The 14067-nt window shown below is 46.4% G+C and overlaps 2 non-coding genes across 2 annotated transcripts; both read left to right on the forward strand.

Moving 5' to 3' along the window:
- Positions 1 to 7032: 7032 nt before the first annotated feature.
- Positions 7033 to 7121, forward strand: trnar-ucg (transfer RNA arginine (anticodon UCG)). The gene is given in 2 exon segments: positions 7033 to 7069; positions 7086 to 7121. It is a non-coding gene; the product is annotated as a tRNA-Arg (tRNA).
- A 5071-nt stretch (positions 7122 to 12192) lies between these two features.
- On the forward strand, positions 12193 to 12264 carry trnag-ucc (transfer RNA glycine (anticodon UCC)). The gene has a single exon. It is a non-coding gene; the product is annotated as a tRNA-Gly (tRNA).
- The last annotated feature ends 1803 nt before the right edge of the window (positions 12265 to 14067 follow it).

The raw sequence follows: 14067 nt of genomic DNA on the forward strand, positions 1-14067 counted from the left end.
GGGAGAATGTGCAGACTCCGCACAGACAGTGACCCAGCCGGGAATCGAACCTGGGACCCTGGAACTGTGAAGCTGATGAATGTGATATAAAATAGTTAATTTAAATGTATTAGTTACAGTAATGTAGATGTAGGCCAGTCTAATTCTAGTGAGTTCACAGACAAAGGATTTCAGAAAACATGGCACGAAAGGGGGAGGTGTGTCTGGTGGAGGAGGAGAAAAGGATGCTGGGTAACAAGAGGTCCAGGGTTAAGGAATGAGAAGTGAGCCAATTAGGATGTATGGCCAGGTCAGGAGGGGTATAGGATGACCGATGGGAATCTGTATGTGAAACTTGATGTCATTTGAATGTATTTGTAGAGATTCCTTTGTCTCCAATGGCACTCGATTCGGAAGACCCAGGAGGCAGCTTGTGTTCTGGGTTTGTGTGATGCGATTCAGACTTGCAAGTTGGTTAAAAATAAATAATGCTATGCCTACAAATGCATCTCGAGTTTTATTGAGGCCAGACTAACGGGTAAAGAATTCAATGTTTTGTCATTTGGTGCCGGAAACCCGGGATTTCTCCAGACGGTTAGCGACCAACTGCGAAATCAGAATTAGACTGATTTTTGACAAGGAAAGTGGAAACGGGCCCACAATGTGTGTAGCTGTAAAATAACCCACATTGGTTTTCCCCTCTTCTCATGGTCTGATTGGTCTGGTCACTCGCGGTTGGTACGGAAAGATCATCTCGATGAAATCAAAGGTCAGTCTGGGGATTAGAAAATTGAACTGATGGGACATCTGGCAAGATGGTTTAGTTCCACGAGAGTGTTTTGGAAACTATTGTTGATTAAGCGAAAATTGTATCCTTAGACTGTAGTGGCGAGAAAAGATACATTTTAAGAGAAACTGGATGCTGCGTGTTAGTTAAAGCAGAAGCCTCTCAAAGGTTTAACAGCAGCTTGAGATAGCTGGCAGCATGTGGTGTAATTGGATACCTTTCTTTCGAGTCACTGAAACCCCAGCAAAGTTGCAGCTTGTGGTGGAATTGGATACCTTTCTTTCGAGTCAGTGAAACTCCAGCAAAGTTACGTTTTGAAGTAAGTAAAAGGTAAAGGAAACCAGTGGATTTCTCCACCTCTTTGATAAAAGTTAATTATTTTAGCAAGCAATTGATTGAAATTGCCAGAATCTTAAGTTTGAATTACTTGAAATAATGTTGATCTCATTTTATTTGTGAATTAATAGAAACTTAAAGAAACTCACTGACACCATTTTAAAAAGTGTAAATCTGGAGATGACAGTTGATTTTGCTCCGGTATAAATCACCACAGCTAACTGCTCCCTCATTGATAGCAGCCAACATTTTTGTGAATGTAAGAAAAACTTGTTGAAAGAAAAATTGTTAAGATAAAGAATTAATTAAGTTGTAAAAGTTATACAAGTTTGTGTTAAGCAAATCGTAAATTCAGTTCTGAGTTGAGATCAGAGCTTGCAGGTTGCAGTAATTCAATTTGAATTTTCAAACATTTTAAGTTTTAAAAGAACACTGTTAAAACCTTTTAAATAATTTTGCCAAGTAGCAGAAATTGCCATTGGTCATAAATTGGCAAATACATTTTTAAAAAAAGATAGCCAAAGTATGAAAGCTAAAGAGTTAATTAGATTATGGAGACAAAATTGTCAACATGAGAGGGATAAGATCATGTTATTAAATTGGCAAGAAAATGCCCTTAAAATGGGGATTCCAATAAGTGAAAGGGGGAACCAGAAAACTCTGGAGGTCTTGAAAAAGGTGTGTGCATTCAAAAAACGCGCAAGTAAAGAGAGGGTGGACTCGAGAAAAAAAAAGAGCTACGTAGTTCAATAACTGACCTTGCATTGTCAGAAGCAGATGAGCACCTAGAAAATCGGACCATGTCGGGTAGAGTCCCGACTGCACCAGTAGCATTGTCTGCACTAATTCAGGAATCAGCAGGGTATGATAATTTATATCCAGTCACTGCACCCCAGATTCAAATCATGCCAGCCTCTCCAGCCCCTTCGGTTGATAGCTTGCGTCCTAATTCAGCATCTTCACCGCCTGTTAGAGAAGGGGAGCTCTGTTCAACAAACCCAGTTAGCTCTAGGACCCGATCTCGGACAATGAGAGCGGGGCCTGATCATATCCAGAAACAATCACGCATACCACCTAGATCCCTTCAGACCGATATGATAGGACAGAAAAGTATGAGCACAAAGAAAGAGGATGGGAATGGTTCTGAGAAGCTGGAGCTCCCCCTAGTCGCAGGGAAGGGCGTCGAAGTCTTTGAAGAGCCAGGGGAATCCGCTAGAGCGCCCGCTAGTGAGACTCTGAGACAGTTGCCGATTAGGAAAATACCAAACCCTGATGCTGTAACGGCGGCCGCCCAGCCCACGATAGACGTTTATTTCCCATGGAGACCCAGTGAGATGATGGCTATTCTGGCTGCAATCCCAGACAGGAAGAAATCTCCTGCTGCTTTCGTGGATTACCTGAGAACTACGATCTCAGTTTATCAAGCTAATTCTAGGGACATCTGGGCCCTAGTCCAGCAGGTTTTAACCCCAGCAGAGTACAGCAATCATCTCAATCACTTGCATTATGCTAGGCACGCCGCACTTCAGCAAGCCCATACTTTGGACGATGATAGACGGGCACAAATCCTGAATGCGTTGAATGTCACATTACAAAAGCCCATAAACATTTCTGCTATCTTAGACCTCAAACCTAAAAAGACTGAAGTGCCAGAGGAATTTCTGGAACGTTTTAATGAAATCTACCGTGGGCAGTCAGACGACTTGCCATACCAAAATGGTCAGAGTTCCCTTCAATGTTGTGCTATGTTAATGCATTGCCTAGCACCTTCCGTGGCTGCTGCCGTGAACTGTAATAACATGAATTAGTCAGAGAACGACCCTTCTCTGATGGCCAGGGCAGTCAGATTTTATTGGAAGGAGTGTGTAGGCCAGGAAGGAGGCTCAGTTACAAAGATTAAGACTGAGTATGTAATGAAAAAGGATGATCTGAGCTCCCAACCAGCGGCAGATACGGTGGCTGAGCAGCTGGAACCCCAATATTGTGACCTTGGGTGGGTGGATCAACATGGGGTAGGATATCAAACCCACCCAAATGGACCCTCAGCTCCTCTTTATGGCCCACCGTATGCACCAACAGCTTCACAACTCCCCTTTTCTGCACTTCTTTCCAAGAGCCGCTGCAGACTCGATGGGCCGAATGGCCTCCTTCTGCACTTGAAATTCTATCCCCATAACCCAATAACCCCACTCAACCAACACTAAGGGCAATTTAGCATGGCCAATCCACCTAACCTGCCCATCTTTGGACTTTGGGAGGAAACCGGATCACCCGGAGGAAACCCACTCACACACGGGGAGAATGTGCAGACTCCGCACAGACAGTGACCCAGCCGGGAATCGAACAGGGACCCTGGAACTGTGAAGCTGATGAACGTGATATAAAATAGTTAGTTTAAATATATTAGTTACAGTAATGTAGATGTGTAGGCCAGTCCAATTCTAGTGAGTCCACAGACAAAGGATTTCAGACAGCATGGCAAGGAAGGGGGGAGGGGTGTCTGGTGGAGGAGGAGAAAAGGATGCTAGGTAACAAGAGGCCCAGGGTTAAGGAATGAGAAGTGAGCCAATTAGGATGTATGGCCAGGTCAGGAGGTGTATAGGATGGCCTACGGGAATCGTGTATGTGAAACTTGATGCCATTTGAATGTATTTGTAGAGATACCTTTATCTCCAATGACACTCGATGCGGGAAACCCAGGAGGCAGCTTGTGTTCTGGGTTCTTGTGAAGCGAGTTAGACTTGCAAGTTGGTTAAAAATAAATAATACTATGCCTAAAAATCCATCTCGAGTTTTATTGAGGGCAGACTGATGGGTATAGAATTCAATGTTTTGTCAAAGCAATTCCACTATGCTACCGTGCTGCCCTTACCTTGTCCTTATTACCCCACTGTGGGGTATTCCTGGAAGTTATTATATAAACTTTTCCCCTTCGCTCTGTTAAAGGAATTGGAAACATTGTAAAACTCCTGGTTCTATCTTTATCAAATGATATGACTGTGTTAATAAAACATAACCCATTCCAGTCAGTGGAGATGTGGTATTGGCACCAGTAAAACTCACACACCACAGCAGATGTTGTCTGTTTCCCTCAGAGAGAGTCAATTGAAGAGCTTCCCGATTTCGTTACTTTGAGCTTCACAGTGATGTGAAATGACAAATGTCCGGATCACACTAGAAGCAACACTTTGATACTAATTTATTGAAAAGAAAAGGCGGATGCACGGTGATAGCGACATGTTTACTTTTGGTGTGAGTGAGAATATAAATAGCAGAGGTTGGTTTATGGGTTATGGGCCCAGCACGCTTCCGCTGCGCCACTCCGCTCCTTAGGTCCGCCGTGTTCGCAATTACTGCTCTGAGGCAGCCAGATAACTATTTTTTTTTAAACGAGAACCCAAGTGTTGTGAAGCTCACTTTGGCTGGACAATAACATGGAACTTCAGCACGGCTGTAACAGACAGAGGAAGACACACAGAAAAGCAGGAAGAGACTATCAGGACACACACACACAATGACACACAGAAGAGGTGCAGTGCAAACCAGCAAGATACTGAGATGGACAAACTGGTTATTTAGGAAAACAGGGTTTTCTGTTGTACAAAGATAGGCAATTAAATGTATTTCTGCTGCGTAACTGTGCTCTCTGCTGTGTAACTGTGCTCTCTGCTGTGTAACTGAGCTCTCTGCTGTGTAACAGTGCTTTCTGCTGTGTAACTGAGCTCTCTGCTGTGTAACAGTGCTTTCTGCTGAGTAACTGAGCTCTCTGCTGTGTAACAGTGCTTTCTGCTGTGTAACTGAGCTCTCTGCTGTGTAACAGTGCTTTCTGCTGTGTAACTGTGCTCTCTGCTGTGTAACAGTGCTTTCTGCTGTGTAACTGAGCTTTCTGCTGTGTAACAGTGCTTTCTGCTGAGTAACTGAGCTCTCTGCTGTGTAACTGTGCTCTCTGCTGTGTAACTGTGCTCTCTGCTGTGTAACTGAGCTTTCTGCTGTGTAACTGTGCTCTCTGCTGTGTAACTGAGCTTTCTGCTGTGTAACTGTGCTCTCTGCTGAGTAACTGTGCTCTCTGCTGTGTAACTGTGCTCTCTGCTGTGTAACTGTGCTCTCTGCTGTGTAACTTAGCTCTCTGCTGAGTAACTGAGCTCTCTGCTGTGTAACTGTGCTCTCTGCTGCGTAACTGCGCTCTCTGCTGTATAATTGTGCTCTCTGCTGAGTAACTGCGCTCTCTGCTGTATAATTGTGCTCTCTGCTGTGTAACTGAGCTCTCTACTCTGTAACTGTGCTCTCTGCTGTGTAACCGTGCTCCCTGCTGTATAACTGAGCTCTCTGCTGTGTAACTGAGCTCTCTGCTGAGTAACTGCGCTCTCTGCTGTATAATTGTGCTCTCTGCTGTGTAACTGAGCTTTCTGCTGTGTAACTGAGCTCTCTGCTGTGTAACTGTGCTCCCTGCTGTATAACTGTGCTCTCTGCTGTGTAACTGTTTTCTCTGTCCTGGAACCGTGACTGTGCCGGTGACAGATCTTCACTGTGTTTGGGTCTAAACATTCCCTGTTGTGTAAATATGTTCCCAGTTGTGGAAATGTGATCCGTCTGAATCAGAACCTTTCTCCGCCATTACTGAGACGAAATTTCAATTCCAGATTTATCAAATCTTGTCATGAAAGATTAGTTCAGGCCTGTGGATTCCCAGTCCCGGGACAGAACTGTATTCCTGTTATCAAAACAGTTCGTTCAGCTCAACATTCTGAGATGGAAGCGCCCAATATGGGGCTTGAACCCAATATGAAACAATATAGGGCTTGAATCCACGACCGTGGGATTAAATGTCCGATGCTCTGCCGACTGAGCTAACCGGGCTGCTGTCAAAAATATTATTAACCCTCTTCCTGAGGAGATTAGAATTTGCTAAGCAGCGAACCTTGTGTCAAACCGTTTACTAAAATTCCGATTAATTCTTCGGCCACAGTCGCTGGGAGCAGGGCTCGAACCTGCTGGGGAAGTCCAACACCTTAACCACTCGACCATCGCAGCTCGGTTCAATAGGTCATTCATTAAACATTATAAAACATACAAAACATTATAAAACCGGCCAGGAATCACTCCAGGAAGTTCTTGCATTCCTGCGATGAACGGTGCCCCGGTGTTTCTGTGAGGAGCGGTTGAATCTACCTTACAATTGACCATTGGATTTGGAGAGAAGCCTTGAGAGACTGGAAAATCCCAGTTCCCGAAACGTACAATTCCATTGATTCAATTGTTTGCGGAAGAAAATCAGTTACATTGGAAATATCCTAGAAGTTCATTTTTGCTTTACATGGAACAGCACCGAACTTCCCAGTCCAGCTCCAAATTAAAGCAATTCAATCACAGAAACTGGCAGCACAGAAGGAGGCCTGTGCAGACCGAATGGTCACGTGACGACGTGTCCCGCATCTAAAATGATCAGGTGTTCTCCCCGGATCGCGCTCAGAGCACAAGCCTGGAGCAGCTGCTCAAACAGTAAATAAATTATTTTTTGTTACACGTCCTTGGTCGCCAGTCTTTGAGAGATCAGAATTTCTCCATGGTGTCAGGAGTGGGCAGTATGGCACAAGGGCTTCGCCACCTCAACCCGCTGCTGTCACAGAATCAGAGAATCCCTATTGTGCAAATGAAGACCATTCGGCACAACGAGTCTGTACTGACCCTCCGAAAGCTCACGCACCTGCCCTCTACTGGAATATTGGGTCCGATGGAGCAACTCTGGCCCCCATTCCAACCCCTGAAATCCGTCCCTCCCCTCTCATGAGTGGGGTGCAGGATTGGAGGGTCAGTGCAGACTCGATGGGCCGAATAGCCTCCTTCTGCATTTTACTGGTTTCTACGGAAACAGATATGATCACAGTATTTATTCACATGGGATAAACATTGGCTCGCACGTCACTGGCGGTGGCCGCGTGGCCTAATGGATAAGGCGTCTGACTTCGATGAATCGAATGATGATATCAGAAGATTGCAGGTTCGAGTCCTGCCGCGGTCGTTTTATACAGAAATCCGGTGGAACTTGCTGACAGCCGAGTTTTCCCTCCTCAGCTCATAGTTCCACCTTTCCATCCAAGCATTGCAGGGCTTTTTATGGAATATAATTCCTTCTAACATTGTTTTCATTCAATTCGCTCTCATCCTAGTATTTTGTTTATCCCCTGATGAATCCGCAGTATCTGTTTGACTTGGATCAAGTATAGAATAAAATATTTTGTATCAATCGGTTCAATACAATTCTGTGGAGGAAATTCTAATGTCGTCAGGAAGACAGACAGAGTGATTGAGTCATAGAAGTTGGCAGCATGGAAAAAGCCCTTCGGCCCAGCTTGTCAATGCCGCCCAGTTTCTTTCACTAAGCGAGACAAACTTGTCCGCATTTGGCCCATATCCCTCTATACCCACCCTGCCCATGTAACTGTCTAACTGATTTTTAAAAGACAAAATGATACCCGCCTCCACCACTGCCTCTGGCAGTCCGTTCCAGATGCTCCTCATTACCTTATTTATGCTCCTAATTATTTCACAGACCTCTATGACATTACCCATACGCCTCCTACGCTCCAGGAAAAAAAGTCCCAGCCTATCCAGCCTCTACCTTTCACTCAGACCATCAAGTCCTGGTAGCACCCTTGTAAACCACTTCTGCACTCTTTCTAGTTTAACAATATCCTTCGGAAAATAGGGTGACCAGAACTGAACACAATATTCCATGCGTGGTCTTACCAATGTCTTGTGCAACTTGAACAAGACGTCCCAACTCTTGTATTCAACATTTTGAGCTTAAAACCTCGCATTCCGAATGCCTTCTTCACCACCCTATCCACCTGCGACAGTACCTTCAAGGAGCTGTGAACCTGTACTCCTAGATCTGTTTGTTCTGTAATTCTCCCCAACTCGCTACTAGTAACTGATTAGGTCAATCCCTGATTTGAGCTACCAAAATACATCACCTCACATTTATCCAAATTAACCTTCATCTGCCATTCATCGGCCCACTGGCCCAAGATGTTTAATAATGAGCTGAATCAACTGTTTTTTGTTCAGAGGGATGAAAGATTATCTCACTGGATTGGGAATCCAGAGGCCTGAAATACTCTTTGGGACAGGGAATAAATCTCACCATTCAAATTCACTGATTCAATAGATTTTCAGAGGCGTTGAAAGGGTGGATGCTGAGAGGTTGTTTCTCCATGTGGGAGAGTCTAGGACCAGAGGGAATGATCTCAGAGTAAGGGGCCGCAAAATTAAATCAGAAATGATGAGTAATTTGTTCTCTCAGAGTATAGTGTATCTGTGGAAACATTGTTTCTAAGCGAATACTTGTCGAGGCTGGGGAAGTTAATATGCGCAAGATTAAATCAGTAAGGGAATCAAGGATTATGGGGATAAGGCGGGAAAGTGGGTTTGAAGATTATATCAGGTCAATCATAACCTCTTTGAATGGTGGAGCAGACAGGATGGGCCGAATGGGCCACTTCTGCTCCTCCGTCTTACAGTGTAATGAGATCATCTGATGAACTTGTTTTCACGGCTGGGCGGCCGGTTCTGGAAAGACAAAATCTGCCAGCAGTGCCCCAGATGAAGCTGGCGTCTGTTTTGGAGCTTCTGAAGCCGCAAGTTTTCATGGTGCCAAACTCCTGCCCAAAGCTGGTGTCGTGATTTAAATCGATTATCAGACAGAGGATTAGGAATATCGGTATAGAGATTGGTGCAAGAAGATTCACTCCTCAGGCCTGTTGAACTCCGAATCTAAACTCCATCCTAGTTCCGGATACACTGAATGAATCATCAGGTCACCCTCAATAAGTGGCCCAACGCGGAGACGCAGGAAATTGATCATCGAGGAGGATGGATACAAACCCGCAGATGCAAAGCACAATGGATTAGCAGCGCATCTCGGCCAACTCGCCAAATGACCTGACTTCACCAAACCACCTCATGGACCTTTAACATCTGCAACAACTAACGGAAGAAGGTTGTATTTGTCCATTGGTCCAGATGTGCAGCCAGTTGTGAAATGTTGGAAATATAGTCTCTGTCAGCAAATTACATTTCCAACATATCAGCTGAAGGATTGTTCTGAACGGACTGATGGGAATCACTTCAACACCATTGGAGTGGGCACGTGAGCAATAGGTCAGAAGGTGAGAGCATTGAGGGAGAACTCACAGACTGTATCAGAGAGAGACCTCTCCTGTGGAAATGTGTTCTCTGCTGTGTTACTGTGTTCTCTGCTGTGAAACTGTGCTCTCTGCTGTGAGACTGTGCTCTCTGCTGTGGGACTGTGTTCTTTGCTGTGGGACTGTGTTCTCTGCCGTGAACTGTGCGCTCTGCTGAGAAACTGCAATCTCTCCAGTGGAAATGTACTCTCTGCTGTGAAACTGCTCTCTGCTGAGGAAACGTGGACCAGATCTGATGCAGCTGAGGGTGCTGAGTGATGTAACGTGGACATGGTGAAGTTACTGGCCAGAAATTTCCGAATTCTATTTTTGCTTTTAATGGACAGCTACAATCCACGTGTTTATTCTCGGACACAACAATGAATAAAAATGAATCAGTGCTGAGCAGATTCTAACATCCCACACCTCCAGTTTGTTCTTATTGAGAACCCCGTCCTCGATGGAAGCTTTTGCTCTCCGAATCAGACCACCGCCTCCTGGGAATACAGCAGCGATACCTCCAAGATCTGATCAGTAACAGAATCACAGAATAATACAGTGTCCCCTTGTGACTGAGGGGAACAGGTGCTCCCTATCCGCCCTGTCTATACCTATCATAATCTTGTACACCTCGATGAGATCACCCCTCAGTCATCTCTGTCCCTGCGTGAGAGAGAAAACAAGCCTATCCAACCTCTCTTCATATCCTAACTGTTCCATCCCAAGCAACATCCTGCTGAATCACCTCTGCACCCCATCCAGTGCAGTCACATATTTCCTAGAATGTGGTGACCAGAATTGCACACGGTACTCCAGCTGTGACCTCCCCAACATTCTATACAACTCCACCATGACCTCTCTGCTTTTGTAATCCATGCCCCGAATGATAAAGACAAGTATCTCAAATGTCTTTTCCACCACCCTATTAACCTGCCCGTCTGCCTTCAGAGATCTATGGACAAACACTCCAAGGTCCCTTTGTTCCTCAGGACTTCCCAGTGTCAGGCCATTGACATTAATCCTATAATAATAATATTATATTCTTTATTGTCACAAGTAGGATTATATTAACACTGCAATGAAGTTACTGCGAAAACCCCCTACCAAATGATCACATCTAATTTTTCAGCGTTAAATTCCATCAGCCACTTTTCTGCCCATTTGACCATCCCGTCTGTATCTTCCTGTAACTCAAGACACTCAACCGAACTGTGAGCTTGAAACTCAGTGAAAGGATTTCACCCTCCTCTCGGAATCTGATCACCACCTCAATCCCAACATTCAGCTTGGGTGGGCAGACAAGACAACGTCCTTCCCGCAGGCCCCCCAGCACAGACTGGATAATATCCCAAACTCGTATCCTGCTAGTGTCACATTGCTCCACCACCTTGTTCTCTTCACAAAACGCCAGGAATCTCAGACCAATTCTTCAGACCTTTGATTCGCTCTTCAAACAACATCTTGTCCCTGATTAAGTTCATCCTGGGAAGAGGTGCTCGGTATTCCGAGTTTCTCTGCAGCATCCGGTTGCTGTTGATGAACCAAAAGAGGCCTCACGCCTGAAAGAAAGCCTCTCTCACAGCCCTGCGAGCATGTCTCCATTAGACGGTGCAGTCAATACCTGCAGGGTAGATAACAATGGAGAGAAGTGTGAGCAATTTCAGCGTCACAATTCTCTGGACACAGAGCATTCAAAATATTATATTATTGAAAATACTGAACTGATCCTCTGGGAGCAGGACTCAAGTCAAAGGGGAAAATCCAGTGGGTTTCTAGTGGAAAGATTTAACAACTGGATGATGGCAGCTGAAATCAGTACTTGCGTTACAATCTCTGTAGATATTCTACTGAATTTAACCCTGCAAAAGGCATATTTTCCGACTAGAAATCCAACACATTTCCCCCTGTTGTGGAGGAAGTTCTCAATCGCACAGGTGGTCAAACGGAATAACGCTGGGCTGGGATTTGAGTCCAGATTTTTCTTTAGGGAACAGACACTTTAACGGATTAAGCTACAGAGTCTGAGGATGTTCAGCTAATCACAAGGGAATGCTGGAAATACGGTACGGATCTGTAGTATCTGTGAAAAGTGAAATAGTTAACATTTCACAACCCGACCTTTCGTTGGAACGACCTGTTCCTCTCTCCACAGAAGCTGCCGGATCAGCTGAATATTTCCAGCATTTTCTGTCTTTGTTTCAGATTTGCAGCATCCGCAGTATTTTGCTTTTGGGTCAAAGGACAATGAGTTGCCTTTCCTGCTGTGAGGGTTATTCCAGGTCTCTCTGGCTGTGATTGTCGCTGATTCGGCAAAACATTTACAATCTATCATTAATTGACCGTGAGAATGGGCGGTGAGGGGATTCTGGAACCGCTGGAAGTCCATATGGTGTATGTACACACACAGTGCTGTTAGGGAGGGGTTCCAGGTTTGGATGGTGCCTCGCGGAGGAAAAGTCAATTTCAGGAGTGGGATTCGAGCCCTGACCTCCAGAGAAGACTGCGACCAGCGCTCGGCCATCCTGACGTATTCGAAAGGTTAGGTGCATTTGGGCCGAAATCGGGTGCTCGTTCCGAGGGTCGGTACCGGTTCCATGGGCCGAATGGCCTCCTTCTGCACTGGAGGCAATCTATGATTACTGAAATAGGGTGAAAATGGCAGCATCAGGACACAGGACGAGTTAAGGTCTCAGGCGAGAGGAAGTGTCCTATGTAATGACACATAGAATGTACATTTATTGTGGACTGGTGCCGCCTCCTGGCTGAACGGGAGCCGTGCGACACGGACAGTTTCATTCAGGAGCATTTTAAATTGGAGTGAAATAACTTACGCAAAGTAAGTACTTGATACGAAACAGTTAATCAAACTGATCTAAAGAACCAAAAGGACACGTCTCCAGTCAGTGAGCGATGGTGGTATAGTGGTGAGCACAGCTGCCTTCCCAGCAGTTGACCCGGGTTCGATTCCCGGCCATCGCAATAATAAATTGGGAATTTTTGCGCCTCTTCCTGAATTTCAAACTGAGGAAGAGAAAGTTTCTCACTCAGAATTTAGACGCAAATACAGCGGGGAATGAAATAAGTACTTATCGTTTTTTAACGTGGTTTCAATGTGGACAGTGTTTGACTATCCCCCCCCCCCCCCCCACCCCCCGCGCCAGCCTTCAAACAAAAGTTAAAAATAACAGCATTTTTACTTCATCTTTGATGCACGATCAATTGCACAAATACTAAAGTTGTGGACAACTGTGGCTTTATTACAGTCAGATGCGAGGCCTCCTGCTGCATCTGGCGAAATGGCAGGGCACTGGAGGGCATGCATATTTATACAGTTCTCACTGGGCGGAGCCAGTCGGCAGGTCCTATCTTACATCTCCTATTACAGTGGATCACCACATTCACCCTCTGTTAAAAATGAGTCCGGCGGGGGTGACATGAAACTATATACAATTATTGGAATTATGTACAGTGGTAGGGAAAGAAAAGTCCATGTTGACGGTCCGGAGTCCGTCAAAGGTTCAGCCGGTCCGGTGCTTTGGTGCTTCGTTGGGATCGGCGTAATGGTGGGGACGAAGTCGGTGCTGGCGGAGGTGGAGGTGGCGTCGATGGCGCCGATGGCGGTGCTGATGCTGGCCAGTCATCGGGGAACTCTGGGAGCGTGCAGAAGTCCTCTTCGTCCTCTTGTGCGGAAAAGGTGAGGGGGTCTGGGGGGGGGGGCAATATTGGCGGCGCGGTGGGAGGTGGGGGGGTGGTGTTGGGGTGGAACTTGACGGTGCCAGGTCCCTGAGTGAGACAGTATCTTGGCGGCCGTCGGGAAACTCAACGTCGGCATATTGAGGGTTGGCGTGAAGCAGGTGAACCCTGTCCACCAAGGGGTCCGCCTTGTGGAGTCGGAGGTGCCTACGGAGAAGGACCTGTCCTGGAGCAGCGAGCCAAGTAGGGTGCGACACACCGGATGTGGACTTCCTGGGGAAGGTAAAAACACGTTCATGGGGTGTGTTACTAGTGGTGGTACACAATAGTGACCGGATGGAGTGCAGAGTGTCAAAGAGGACCTCCTGCCAGCGAGAGGCTGGGAGGTTCCTGGACCATAGGGCCAGCGGGACGGCCCTCAAACTGTCCCATTCACCCGTTCTACTTGCCCGTTTCCCCGGGGGTTGTAGCTGGTCATCCTACCGGAGGCTATACCCCTGCTGAGCAGGACGTGACGCAGCTCATCGCTCATGAATGAGGATCCCCTGTCACTGTGGATGTAGGCAGGGAAACCGAACAGCGAAGATGGTGCTGAGGGCCTTGATGACGGTGGCAGACGTCATATCGGGCATGGGATGGTGAAGGGGAATCTGGAGTACGCATCGACCACACTGAGAATATGGTGTTATGGTCGGTGGAGGGGAGGGGCCCTTTGAAATCCACCCTGAGGCGTTCAAATGAGTGGGAAGCCTTCACCAGGCGTGCACGGTCTGGCCGGTAGAAGTGCGGCTTGCACTCCGCACAGACCTGGCAGACCCTGGTCACTGTCCTTACTTCCTCGACGGAGTAGGGCAGATTGTGAGCTTTGACCAGATGGTACAATCGGGTGACCTCCGGGTGACAAAGGCTGTTGTGTAGGGCCCAGAGTTGGTCCTCATGTGCGCTGGCACATGTACCTCGGGAGAGGGCGTCTGGAGGCTCGTTGAGTTTACCGGGGCGATACAAGATCTCGTAATTATAGGTGGAGAGCTCGATTCTCCACCGCAAGATTTTATCATTTTTGATCTTGCCCCGCTGTGTGTTATTGAA

Source organism: Scyliorhinus torazame, chromosome 24, assembly GCF_047496885.1.
Source record: "Scyliorhinus torazame isolate Kashiwa2021f chromosome 24, sScyTor2.1, whole genome shotgun sequence".
Taxonomy (NCBI): domain Eukaryota; kingdom Metazoa; phylum Chordata; class Chondrichthyes; order Carcharhiniformes; family Scyliorhinidae; genus Scyliorhinus; species Scyliorhinus torazame.